Source organism: Patagioenas fasciata, chromosome 2, assembly GCF_037038585.1.
Source record: "Patagioenas fasciata isolate bPatFas1 chromosome 2, bPatFas1.hap1, whole genome shotgun sequence".
Classification (NCBI taxonomy): Eukaryota; Metazoa; Chordata; class Aves; order Columbiformes; family Columbidae; genus Patagioenas; species Patagioenas fasciata.
Window position 1 is genome coordinate 72,245,709 of NC_092521.1, and position 14,350 is coordinate 72,260,058.

General features: G+C 40.0%; 1 long non-coding RNA gene across 6 annotated transcripts in view; it reads left to right on the plus strand.

Moving 5' to 3' along the window:
• Window positions 1-13,097, plus strand: part of LOC139827192 (uncharacterized) — a 76,410-nt gene extending 63,313 nt beyond the window's left edge. For 4 of the 6 annotated variants that reach the window (XR_011737498.1, XR_011737497.1, XR_011737502.1 and 1 more), the window contains 3 exons: window positions 10,143-10,358; window positions 10,482-10,563; window positions 10,917-13,097. This is a non-coding gene — a long non-coding RNA (uncharacterized lncRNA). The remainder of the gene's footprint in view (window positions 1-10,142; window positions 10,359-10,481; window positions 10,564-10,916) is intronic. The other 2 variants (XR_011737500.1, XR_011737501.1) reach the window with 2 other exon arrangements.
• Window positions 13,098-14,350: the final 1,253 nt, after the last annotated feature.

Here is a 14,350-nt window from a genome sequence, read left to right on the forward strand (position 1 = left end):
GCAACCTCATCATATATCACATTTTTGCTTTCTCATGTCATCTTAAATTTGTCACTCTTCCTTCAGTTATATTTTCAGTTTTACTAAAGAGTCATTGTTTGTCGTCACTTCCACTGATAGCCCTGTCAGACCTGTATACATATTTATGGCTCCTTCTTACAACATAATGTTTTACCTGATTGCATAGGTCATATTCTCTGCGGCTCTGCAGCACCTGGGGCTTAATGCCAAGGTCAGTTCACTGGTGCCCTCTAAGCTTGCACCAAGGAAGGCTCTGACCTCCCAAGAGACAGCCTTGAACTTTCTACAGTGCTGCACAAGACAGAGGGGCTACAACTTTGAGGATGGGATCCATATGCGCAGGTGTGATGGAGAGGAGCTGTTGGATGTGGGGAAGAAGAGTTCTGGCTTTTCCTTCCAGTAATCACAGAATCACAGAATGGCTAGAGTTGGAAGGGACCTCTGAGGATCATCTAGTTCAACCCACCTGCTAAAAGAGGTTCACCTACAGCAGATTGCATAAGAATGCATCCAGGTGGGTTTTGAATGTCTTCAGAGAAGGAAACTCCACAATCTCTCTGGGAAGCCTGTTCCAGTGCTCTGGCACCCTTGAAGTAAAGAAGTTTGCCTCATATTCAGATGGATTTTCCTATTTTTCAGTCTGTGCCGGTTGCCCCTTGTCCTGTCGTTGGGCATCACTGAAAGGAGTGTGGTACCACCCTGTTGACATCCACCCTTGAGATATTTATAAACATTAATGAGATCCCTTCTCAGCCTTCTCTAGGATGAACAGACCCAGCTCGCTCAGTCTCTCCTCATAAGAAACATTCTCTAGACACTTAGTCATCTTTGTAGCTCTCCCCTGGACTTGGAGAAGGGAAGGGAGAAGGGAAGAGGAAAGGAAAGGAAAGGAAAGGAAAGGAAAGGAAAGGAAAGGAAAGGAAAGGAAAGGAAAGGAAAGGAAAGGAAAGGAAAGGAAAGGAAAGGAAAGGAAAGGAAAGGAAAGGAAAGGAAAGGAAAGGAAAGGAAAGGAAAGGAAAGGAAAGGAAAGGAAAGGAAAGGAAAGGAAAGGAAAGGAAGGGAAAGGAAGGGAAAGGAAGGGAAAGGAAGGGAAGGAAAGGGAAGGGAAGGGAAGGGAAGGGAAGGGAAGGGAAGGGAAGGGAAGGGAAGGGAAGGGAAGGGAAGGGAAGGGAAGGGAAGGGAAGGGAAGGGAAGGGAAGGAAAGGAAAGGAAAGGAAAGGAAAGGAAAGGAAAGGAAAGGAAAGGAAAGGAAAGGAAAGGAAAGGAAAGGAAAGGAAAGGAAAGGAAAGGAAAGGAAAGGAAAGGAAAGGAAAGGAAAGGAAGGGAAAGGAAGGGAAAGGAAGGGAAAGGAAGGGAAAGGAAGGGAAAGGAAGGGAAAGGAAGGGAAAGGAAGGGAAAGGAAGGGAAAGGAAGGGAAAGGAAGGGAAAGGAAAGGAAAGGAAAGGAAAGGAAAGGAAAGGAAAGGAAAGGAAAGGAAAGGAAAGGAAAGGAAAGGAAAGGAAAGGAAAGGAAAGGAAAGGAAAGGAAAGGAAAGGAAAGGAAAGGAAAGGAAAGGAAAGGGAAGGAAAGGGAAGGAAAGGAAGGGAAGGGAAGGGAAAGGAAGGGAAAGGAAAGGAAAGGAAAGGAAAGGAAAGGAAAGGAAAGGAAAGGAAAGGAAAGGAAAGGAAAGGAAAGGAAAGGAAAGGAAAGGAAAGGAAAGGAAAGGAAAGGAAAGGAAAGGAAAGGAAAGGAAAGGAAAGGAAAGGAAAGGAAAGGAAAAGAAAGGAAAAGAAAAGAAAAGGAAAGGAAAAGAAAAGAAAAGAAAAGAAAAGAAAAGAAAAGAAAAGAAAAGAAAAGAAAAGAAAAGAAAAGAAAAGAAAAGAAAAGAAAAGAAAAGAAAAGAAAAGAGAGAAAAGAAAGAAAAGAAAGAAAAGAGAAGAAGAAGAAGGGCAGAAAAACGGCAACCGTCAAGGTAGTTATTTACTTGCAGCTTTTGTATGAGATGGATTTCCTCTAAGCTTGTGGAAGGCCTAAAACTAAACTGCTTTCTGACTAATTTTGATATTTAAAAATGAGCATGGAGACTGTCAAAAATGCCTCTGACATTTCTGGTGTCCCTGGGAGGGTTTTAGTGGGAAAGACTTGCTCTACATTTTGTGAATGAGTACGGACACTTTCTCATAAAATGTTATTTTCAAGTTATTTTTTAGAGAAATTTTGTCTTTAAGGAAAATGAAGTGCTGCAGCTTTTAAAAAAAATGTGGGTTTTAATACATACATTTTTAAGGAAACTGGAGTTATCTCAAGTGCTTGGCACAAGTTTCTGGACTCTGCTAAGAATTCTGAATCTGAATAATTTACACAAACTATTTTATAGTTACCTAAATGATCAATATGTCATGGGTCTCACAGTTATTACTGTTTTAACTTCCGATTATGAGCTTCCTTTTAATTAATTTAGGGATTTTATAGTTAAGTCCAAATCTAAATTTCAGTTAAACTGTATTGTTTCATAAGGAGCCTCATAATACTTTCTTTCATTTTACTTGTTGATTCCAATACATGAAAAATAAAAATATTTATGCTAATATTTTCCTGATAAAAATACCGAATTAGTATTTGCATCTAAAAAAGACATTTGGCCATTGAAGAAAATTGTGACATATGACTATCATTTTTACCCACTTACATTTTTCAAAACGTCTTTTTCACATACACTGAGTTCATTAGCATTTTTGTCTCCTTTTACACAAATTTATAAAATTTTAAGGAACTGTAGCTAAAACTATACATAGGCCACATGTTGTTTGACCTTTCCTACCTTTTCTGAGTATTTGGTTAAGCAACTGTAGCATATCTTTAATGTCTGATTTTACACTTATCCTCTTCATTAATTTCCAATCTTTTCAATGAAAACAAACAGTACAGTTAAAATATAATTTTTAAATGAGTGAATTTCTGCAAATGATCCACATTATACTCAATGTCAGTGTTTGAATTCATTGCACAGTTGGATATCTGCCACTCAGGCTAACTAACTAGATATGGTAGATAGATGTAGTAAGTCATCATCTGTAAAGGCAAGGTATTAATGTATTCAATTGAGGCATACATTTTGCAAGGCAATTTGACATAGGAATGTTGAGAGTTGGAAGTTTCAAGCAAATACTTTTCAACAATAAAATCTTACTCCATCCCTACCTCTTATTCATTGCTCACTGGTGGGAACAGTGTCCCCAGTGTCTACACCAAACACCCATCAGCTCTGCATTACAGTTTCCTTGTATAGTATTTTCATCATCATGTCTATTATAACAATCTCTTCTGTGTCCTGACAATCTCCACTCATGTCATTGTCTCTCAGTATCTTAACTGGGTTATCTTCCTGTTGCTGGGGTACACATCCCTTCTTTTTCTAGTTCTGAGCCTATGCTATACTATGCTATATTCACCCCGCATTGCCAGAGATGAATTATGGGACCAGTATTATTCAATATATTCATCAATGACTTGGATGATGGAATAGAATGTACTATCAGCAAGTTTGGTGATGACACCAAGCTGGGAGGAGTGGCTGACATGCCAGAAGGCTGTGCTGCCATCCAGTGAGACCTGGACAGGCTGGAGAGTTGGGCAGGGAAAAATTTAATGAAATATAACAAGGGAAAGTGTAGAGTCTTGCATCTTGGCAGGAACAACCCAAGGTTCCAGGATGAGTTGCGGAAGGACCTGTTAGAGAGCAATGTAGGGGAAAGGGACCTGGGGGTCCTGGTGGACAGCAGGATGACCATGAGTCAGCACTGTGCCCTTGTGGCCAAGAAGGCCAATGGTATCCTGGGGTGCATTAGAAGTGGAGTGGTTAGTAGGTCGAGAGAGGTTCTCCTCCTCCTCTACTCTGCCCTGGTGAGACCACACCTGGAATATTGTGTCCAGTTCTGGGCCCCTCAGTTCAAGAAGGACAGGGAACTGCTGGAGAGAGTCCAGCACAGAGCCACAAAGATGATTAAGAGAGTGGAGCATCTCCCTTATGAGGAAAGGCTGAGGGAGCTGGGTCTCTTTAGCTTGGAGAAGAGGAGACTGAGGGGTGACCTCATTAATTTTTATAAATATGTAAACGGAGGATGGAGCTAGGCTCTTCCTGGTGAGAACCAATGATAAGACAAGGGTCAATGGGTATAAACTGGAACACAGAAGGTTCCATTTAAATTGGAGAAGAAACTTCCTCATGGTGAAGGTGATGGAGCACTGGAACAGGCTGTCCAGTGAGGTTGTGGAGTCTCCTTCTCTGGAGACATTCAAAACCTGCCTGGACGCCTTCCTGTGCAACCTCATCTAGGTGTTCCTTCTCTGGCAGGGGGATTGGACTAAATGATCTTTTGAGGTCTCTTCCAATCCCTAACTTTCAGCGATTCTGTGATTCTGTGAAATTTTCTCTATGTCCCAGCCTTAGGAAACACCATATCCAATATGTATATTAGCTACCTTTCCAGTGAGACTGCAATTGGTAGCATTTATTTTTCTGTATATGTTTGCTACTATGTTATGTATCTTCAAGAGAAGAGTGACCACGTTGCCCTGAAATTCTTGGAGAGCAGGACATTGTCTTCTCTGCCTACTAGGGAGCTCCTATCTATGTACAGTGATTCCCCTCTATATCTCTTCCACCTATTTCTTTTTTGACACCTTTTGTTTCTTGGGAACTTTTCTGCCTACAGCATTCTTGGCTGCTCCCCAGAATATGAGCAATGTTGTTTGCTCTTCAGGAAATCACAGATTTAACTGAAGCACAGCTTAGAAACAAGTACCCAGCTGCAGAGACATACTGACCCCAGGGAGAACTGATGGCAAATCTGCCCCACTTCCCCAGTTCTCTCTCACCGTATTGCTTTGGAGTTTCTCTCTTTAAAACAAAGTGTGCCAGTTTTATGGTTTCCATTCTAATAAAATTTGTATTTTTTTCTTATCTGTGAGGAAATAACTGTCAAAAGAAGATCTAGGTAGACTTACTTTACATCTCTGACTGACTCATGTTCCTGTTTCAGAGTCAAAATGTTGCAGTGTGCATGTGGAAATAAAGAGTTTCTGTAGTTGGTAGCAAGGGCAGGTTTCTGTAGGATCGTGTGTCTCTTTGAGAGAAAGATGAATGCCCATATTAAAATTCAGTTTCTCTTATGAAGTGTGAAGCACCCGCACTTATTGAACTAAGTCATTCTGAGAGCTGGACAGAAAAAGATAAGTATGTTTATAACTGGACCATTGTCTGCAATGTGCTCTGGTTTCCACCAGAGAAACTGGAGACTGAGGGACTCTTTGAAAGTGATGATTTTTTTTTTTTTTCCTCTCTTTTTATATCCCTTTTCTTTTGCCTGGAAATCAAGGCATTGGGATGGGGATTGGGGGAGAAATAGCACTTTGCTGGGTTTCATCTTGAGTTACAGTTGCTATGTGGATATGCTATGATGGAGGACAGAACCAAGGCCAAAGTCTGTGTATGGAAAATTTTATCTCAGATGGCTTTATTTACCATGGTTTTATATGTATGTAAGAGTAGGATCTAGTCAAGAAGAGAGTACGACAACTCAATACCGATCTACAGCCTCTATGCTGATATAAACTATGTAGATGACCAAGCAGAAGCTTAAGCACATGCTTCTTAGGTGTTTGAGTAATACACCATAAATTCTGGTGAGACTCAAAACGCTTGAATATTTTTTGGACTGGACTGTGAGGATAAGATCACAGTCTCACTGAAGTGACTGTGACTGCATGCACAATTATGTTTCCATATAAAATGGAAGTAGAAGAGAATATAAAAAGACACTTGGAGAACAGAAAGGGAGGTTCGATTTTCTTATTTCAGCTCTTTTCAATCACTTGGTTACTGTTTCATTGTGATAACTGTGTGGATGCTTTTTCCCTAATTCTCAAATCTTGTTCTAAATAATGTTTTAACGGTCACTTTTGGCATTTTAATCAAAATATGAATATATCAAGGACTTTTGTCTTATTTTCAAATCTAAGTAATTCTTAAATTCTGTAAGAATGTGTTAAGAAAATTGTAGTTTTTGCATTGGAAGAAGGTTAGCATCACCATTGGAAGGGTTACCATCACCTATCTATGTTTACATGCTGGAAAGTGAAAAAATAATTTTTAAAAGATCTTTCACAAATTATCAAGATACAGTATAAATTGTAATCAGGCATCTTGTGAATCAGGAAATAATTATTCATTGCCTTGATTGAAAGCAGTGTTTTTCTGTCCTAGCTTTCTGTGATGGAAATGAATAAATAACTCTAAAACACTTAGGCAGCACTTTAACCTTCTAGCACAGGTTAACTTGCTTCAAATCATAGTAAATTTTGTAGGTCAGCTATCAGTTAAATCTTAATATAACGTATCCATTCAAATTTCATTTAGAGGCAGAGGTATCAATTGGGTCACAAGACATAAGTATCAATTTGCTTTATTTTCTTTATTTTGTTGCTGTAAATACGAATGTACTGGGACATCATCATCCTTAACTGAAGGTCAAGTTCTGAATGATCAAAGTCAGTTGAAGAAACTTCCACTGACTTCAACAAGGCCAAGATTTCTTGCAGTATGTCTAATTTATCTTAGAACAAATTACTTGGCATTTCAGTCATGGTAATATGTATATATTAATAATTTAAACAATCATCCCTAAGTAGAATGATTTCTTGCTAATGCAAGTTTCTCTAATACAGAACCACTCTGAATGCTGCATAGACATGGTCTTAATAGGCTTTTACCACTTTACATGGAGTACCTATTCACTTTATATAAAAGCATTTTATATTTTAGAAGAAATCCACCTATTATGAATTATCTAAATTTAGATTAGATTATTTAGATACAGAGACATATGATGTATCTGTTAATGTCAACTGAGGACTAGGACTAGGTTTATTTTTCCTCTCCCTGTATTTACACCATTTAAATAGAAAATCTTTATAGAAATAAAAATGATGAACATTTGTTACATTGCAACCAATAGTTAATGGGGTAAAGAAATATATAAACTCAATAACAAAAAGAATATGCAAACCCCTCTGTCATTTGTGATTTATCTCATAGAAGAGAAAACAAAACAAACAAACAAACAAAAAACAGAACCTCAAAGCAAAACAGAACAAAACAAAATAAAAAATCCAACGTTGTATATATAAAATCCTAGGTATTACTGTGAACTGTGACTTCCAATACAGTCTTCTGTGTGTGGTTGCACTATTTCTATTCCATTTTTATAGTCTGCAAGTTCAGTTAATAAAGACTGAATAATTTCAATTAGAAAAACCTCCAGAATAATTACGTACCTACAGTGTATAAATTCATTGTCATTACCTTGAGTGTCTTGAATTTTACTCACAGAATGAAAGAAAAAGAAAGGATTATGAAATGCCTGTTATTGATACCCTCTCCCCTGGGGGTTCTGGTGGCTTAGAGTTACCAAAAATACTTATTGATAAGGTGCAGAGAACGTATCAGCTACTAAACTTATTAGATTTCAGCTGACCCCACTGAGTAGCAATTACTGTGCATAGTCTGCAGGGAACTAAAGCAATCTTCTGTCCTATATGCACCTTCTGACAACTGTTCTCACCTAAATGTATAGCATAATGTCTTTGTATCTCCCAAGAACATGTGGGTTGATTTTTGTTCTTCTTGCTTGTTTTCTGACCTCATTTAGAAGAATGGCAACCTTTATAGGGCACGAAAAATACTTTCCTGTATATTTGTATAGCCTTCAGTACCTAGAGTGCCTACACTCCAATGGTACTTATACATATTTCCTCTTATTATAACAAATAAAGGAAGTAATGTGAGCATCAAAGCTGATGAAGGCTGGTTACTGCCTATCTCTAAGCCTCATATGGCTGGGTTTTCTGATATCCCTTAAGGGGAAGCACTGACAAAGATGTTACAGTTCTTGAGACATTCATATAGCATCTTTCCAAAGTGTCCCAGAAAGACGGCTTTCAGTTCTTCCATCAGTGGTGGAACTGTTAGGGGTTTTCTTACCTTCTTTTGTCGAACTTCACAGTATCACAGTATCACAGTATGTTTGGGATTGGAAGGGACCTCAAAAGATCATCTAGTCCAATCCCCCTGCTGGAGCAGGAACGCCTAGGTGAGGTCGCACAGGAATGTGTCCAGGCGGGCTTTGAATGTCTCCAGGGAAGGAGACTCCACAACCTCCCTGGGTAGCCTGTTCCAGTGCTCTGTTACCCTCACTGAGAAGAAGTTCTTTCTCAAATTTAAGTGGAACCTCTTGTGTTCCAGCTTGATCCCATTGCCCCTTGTCCTATCATTGTTTGCCACTGAGAAGAGCCTGACTCCATCCTCATGGCACTCACCCTTTATATATTTATAAACATTAATAAGGTCACCCCTCAGTCTCCTCTTCTCCAAACTAAAGAGCCCCAGCTCCCTCAGCCTTTCTTCATAAGGGAGATGCTCCACTCCCTTAATCATCTTTGTTGCCCTACGCTGGACCCTCTCCAGCAGTTCCCTGTCCTTCTTGAACTGAGGGGCCCAGAACTGAACACAATATTCCAGATGGGGTCTCACCAGGGCGGAGTAGAGGGGAAGGAGGACCTCTCTCGATCTACTGACCACCCCCCTTGTAATACACCCAAGGATGCCATTGGCCTTCCTGGCCACAAGGGCACAGTGCTGGCTCATGGTCATCCTGTTGTCCACCAGGACCCCCAGGTCCCTTTCCCCTACACTGCTCTCTAATAGGTCATGCCCCAGCCTATACTGGAACTTGGGATTGTTCCTGCCCAGATGCAGGACTCTACACTTTCCCTTGTTAAATTCCATCAGATTATCCCCCGCCCAACTCTCCAGCCTGTCCAGGTCCCGCTGGATGGCGGCACAGCCTTCTGGCGTGTCAGCCACTCCTCCCAGCTTAGTGTCATCAGCAAACTTGCTGATAGTACACTCAATTCCCTCGTCTAAATCATTAATGAATATATTGAATAACATTGGCCCCAGTACTGACCCCTGAGGCACTCCACTAGATACTGGCCTCCAACTGGACTCCGCACCATTGACCACCACTCTCTGGCTTCTCTCTTTAAGCCAGTTTGCAACCCACCTCACTACTCTATTGTCGAGACCACACCTCCTCAATTTAGCTGTGAGGATGCTGTGAGGGACTGTGTCAAAGGCTTTACTGAAGTCAAGGTAGACCACATCCACCGCTCTGCCATCATCCATCCACCTTGTTACATTCTCATAAAAGGCTATGAGGTTGGTCAAGCATGACTTACCCTTGGTAAAGCCATGCTGACTGCCCCTAATGACCCTCTTATCCCTGATGTGCCTTGAGATGGCACCAAGGATAAGCTGTTCCATTACTTTCCCAGGGACAGAGGTGAGGCTGACCGGTCTATAATTACCCGGGTCCTCCTTCTTGCCCTTTTTAAAGACTGGAGTGACATTTGCTTTCCTCCAATCCTCGGGCACCTCTCCCGAGGTGCTCACCTCTTCAGGGAGCTTCATATTTTGGGGACCTCAGCAGCTTATCCAATATGGTTGAAATTTGTTAACAGGCTCCAAAGTGACAAGAGAGACAGTGACATGCGAGTGTGTGCATGCACACATGTGCCTAGAGAGCTAGAGGATTCATGGTCACCAAAGCTTATGTTTATAAATAAGTTGACATCTGTGTACAAGTTAAACCAGAGACAGCATATTTTTTAATTTGTTGTATCTCAGAAACCATGTGTTTCATGGTTTCTACGTACTGTAACTGTATTATCTTCTACCATTTCTGCAATTATTTTTTCTTTTCTAGAAACTCTGCAGTTACTTCGAATTCTATGATATCGACCCACTTGCTGCTCATTTTCTTTTAAGAGAGAAACTGTCACTTTGAAGTGTTATGAGTTTTCCACATTGAAAAGGCTTCAAAGCTAAATGTTTAGACTAGTTCATGATTGCTGTCTTACAGCCCCTGTTAGATGTAAAAGCAGACTACAGACTTCACCAGCAGACCACTTTAACTTTGCCTCATGGGGCATGGAAAATCTGCTGCTCATCTGATCAGTTTGAGGCTTTATATAAAATAATAGTTCCTACCCCCTAACTTTCTTCATCATTGGCATCTTCCCAGGATCAGACTGTGATTGAAGACACAGAGCAGAAAGAAAGGAGGGATGGACAAGCAGAGAAAAGGGAGAGGAAAGAAAAGCGAAAAAAGCAATGCTCTCCTGCTACCCTCTCTCCAGTCTCTCTTCATCTGAAGACCAGGAGAAAAATGTTATACAAATGTAGCTCCAAAGGGCACAAACAATACCTTTCTTTGTTCCTTAGCATTTAGGTAAAAAAGGTGAGTCTTTAGAAAATTTTTCAGATAAATGGTTCAATGAGTTTATGGGGCCATGAGAGGAAGGGTTAAAAAGGTAGAAATCTCAGTGAATTTTAACTTCAAATGTTTGAAAATCTTTTGTAGGATGCTGTGGCCTTTATTTTAGAGGGAAGATGGTGCATGAAAGGAAATTGAGGCAAGAGCACTGTTGGAAGAAACCAGACAGGTAAAGCTGGGAGACCACATTTAGCAGGTACAACATTACATTTTCGGAAAAGGTGCCATCATACCAGCAGGATGTTATTCTGATTCAAAGCTCCCAGAAATATATCAGTCATCAGAGGCTCTGGATGCAATAAAAATAGTAATAATAATAATAAACCCCCTGAAGTCAGAATTTGGTTCCACAATCCCAAGAAACTCAAACAGATGAGGGGGGAGGAGGTGGGAAACGGGGTGGGGAGAGAGGAAAATTAATCTTAAAAATCAATGTGATTACAAGAATATTTGTCAGAAGCAATGAGTAAGGTTGAGATAAGTGTGCCAGCTCAAGATTCACTATGCTTTATTGAATTGCAGTGTGTTCTGTAATGTGTTGGAAGAATGATAACCTGCTGAAATTTGAAAGGCACACACTTTCCTTTTGACTGTAAATAGCTGGAGTTCACACTTTAATACACATAGAAGGAGAAGATGGAAAGATGACCTATGGAATGGAGGAAGAGGAGAAAAAAACAACCAAAATCTCAATTCGCATTTTACTCCAGATGTTATTTACCACACAAAAGCTGCTTTTAATTGTATTAAAGTCTTTCATACAGTTAAGTATCACTAAGGAAAAGTAGTATATCTATACTTTTATCAAAACAGATAATTTTAGCTTTCATAGATATTATTTTTCCTTTATTTTGCAGATACAAGATTAATCATTTTGCTTGATCCTGCTTGTGTTGGAGGGAAAAAAAAAAAAAAAATAGGAAAAAAAAAGCTATAGTCCCTGAGATTTCAGGTTGTATTAGGTATGACAGTACAGGAGGCAACCAGAAGTTGAGTGAAGACATACCAGGTTTGCAAGACTATCTTGAAGTTCACCTATAAAATAACATATATATTTAAAATTGGAAGAGGATTTTACATAATATGCAAGTGATCGAAGGCTGTACATAGAAATACAATGTATCGTGTATTTATAATTTATACAGTGTATAATCTTGCCGGCATTTCTCAGTGTATAAAATGTGAAACACTGAGGAAATTCAAAGATGTTTTTCTGTTTATACAGCTTTGGGAGAAGGCGGGCTGAGAATAACTACAATAGCTCATTTTAGAGAAGGTGTTATAATTACAGTAACACAAAATTCTTTTTCACTTAATTGGCAGCACAAAAACATGAAAAGTTAAAATACTTCAGATGAACAGAATAGTTATTTTATATGACTCACAAATATTCTTTGCTATGTTTTAAATGTGTAAGAATAAGTGTATGTAAATTTAGCCTTAAAGAATTTTGAAGCAGTGGATTAAATGTTCCATTTAAGAAATGTTACAATGAAGGTTCCCTCCCCGTAAATAAAAAAAATAAAAATATATAAATTTAAAACAAACAAACCAACAAACAAAAAGCACAAAATAAAATAAAGCTCCACGAAAAACTGGAAGGCTTAGACACCAGAAATACTGACTAAATTTGAACAAACCAAGCCAGGCTAGTTTCTGTCAAACCATAACTTTCGTTGCAGAATTTTTTTTTTTTTTGCAGAATTTTTTTCTCCATGTATAGTTCATGCTCTTGCAATCACTGAAGGAGGAATCATTTATTAGTTTAAAAGAGCAATGAAATGAGGAATTGAAGGCATACAAAGGAGTAAAGAAGTCCTTAGGACCATAAAGGAAAATCTGAGTTGCATTGTGATGGTGTATATACACAGGTGTCTTAGGCCAGAAAACAAAAATGAGACAAATTTGCTGCCACCATTCTCCTCTGTATTTTAAAGGAGAAATTTAGAAAGCATTGGAGACTCTGCATGTCTGGACATCCTGGGAAGAACCAAACCTTGGAGGCAGTTTTTTCACTAACCAGGAAATATTTGGTGCTAAATACACAGGGTTCGTGCAAGTCTTGAAATCAAAGTGTATGGGACAAATTCTGTGTCTGAGCATAACATGGTGAATCACAGCTCTCCAGCTACCCTCTTGTATGCTGGATTCACTCCGTCTTTGTGGGATAACATACTACCAGACACTAAGCAGTCTTGGGAAATGTCTGACTGAAGGAAAAGTATCCAGTGTGGTGAATTTGCTAAGGAATGATGGGTAAAGAGAAGATTGTGTGGTGAATATTACCAGGCTTGATTATAGTGCAACTGTTCTGCTGCCCCATTGCTTGCTAAACTGGAAGGAAAGAAAGGTATATTGTGATTGTTAATGGGATCAGGATCACAGGTGTTCAGAGGCTATATGGTATTTAAAATAAATTATTGACTGGTACTTTGCAAAACTCAACACTGAAAACAATCTTTAATGTAATGTGCTGACAGTATTTTCTACAACCAAGTATTTGTTCGGATAAATGAAAGAGCTAAACACTAATTCACCTCACTGTGCTAGCTTACTTCTGACAGTGAAAGAAGGGAGCCTTTTGCAATGCTAATTTAGGGGAACAAATTCTTGGTTTTGAGTCTTGAACAATTAAGCCTTCAAGGAAAGTTAAAACTCTCACAGCAGGTTCTGGTTTGGACACATTATGCAACATTAACATGGTCATGGTGTCCCTTAGGGGGACCACCACAAAAATAATTTCATTGAATAGCTGAGATGAGAGTGACTTGCTGATAAAGGTGAAGTGAGAGGCAGAGGAGAGGCTACAACAGAGTTGAATGGCAACAAGGAACATGGCAGATATCTTTATAAGTCAGAAGTCAGATTGTGGGTGGTGAATATTGCTGTAGGTAGCCAATGATGCTGATAGAATGATTTTTATAGACTAGTGCTTACATGGAGTTGCTATAGTATTAATGTGAGAAATGTTGAGGTTTAAACTGGATTTCTGTGTTTTATTTCATTCCTGTGTCTTATAGATCTGCTTTTAACTGTCAGAAACAGGGTAGTGTTAGTGTTCACTCCATTTGGTAGTGTACAAGACTAAAATGAAAAAAGACATATGCAGTGGTGTGAGGAGAGTTGGGCTTCACATCTAGAGGACATGCCAGTGCTTATCACACTGATCTAGGACTTGCAAGATTTGGTTTATTTCCCTGAGTAGTCACATGCTCCCCATATAAACAAACCACTATGGGTGATGTTCAATACAGAAATAGTGGAGCCAGGATGCTTGGGACTGCTAATTAACCCGGCTTGAGTGTACTACTAATGAAGCTTTTCTGACTTGTAAAGCTAGCTGCCATGTCTTATTTGAAACTACCCTTCCCATTCAGGCCACCCTTCCTGACTAGCGAGCCTATTTATGGAGAGTGGAGTGCCAGTGGTTCCCTTCCCTTCCCTTCCCTTCCCTTCCCTTCCCTTCCCTTCCCTTCCCTTCCCTTCCCTTCCCTTCCCTTCCCTTCCCTTCCCTTCCCTTCCCTTCCCTTCCCTTCCCTTCCCTTCCCTTCCCTTCCCTTCCCTTCCCTTCCCTTCCCTTCCCTTCCCTTCCCTTCCCTTCCCTTCCCTTCCCTTCCCTTCCCTTCCCTTCCCTTCCCTTCCCTTCCCTTCCCTTCCCTTCCCTTCCCTTCCCTCCCCTCCCCTCCCCTCCCCTCCCCTGCCCTGCCCTGCCCTGCCCTCCCCTCCCCTCCCCTCCCCTCCCCTCCCCTCCCCTCCCCTTGTTTGTTTTCAGTCTGTGACTTTCCCTTTCTCAAACTATCTAGCTTTCCACAAAACCTCTAGCTTTTTTCATCCAGACCTCTGGATGCCCAGTTATTTTTTGCTTTGCACACCTGCTCATTACTCCTCTCCAGATATGCTACTTCATCAGCTAAGGATGCTGTCATATAGTGAAAAAAAAAAAACAAAGCAAAGAA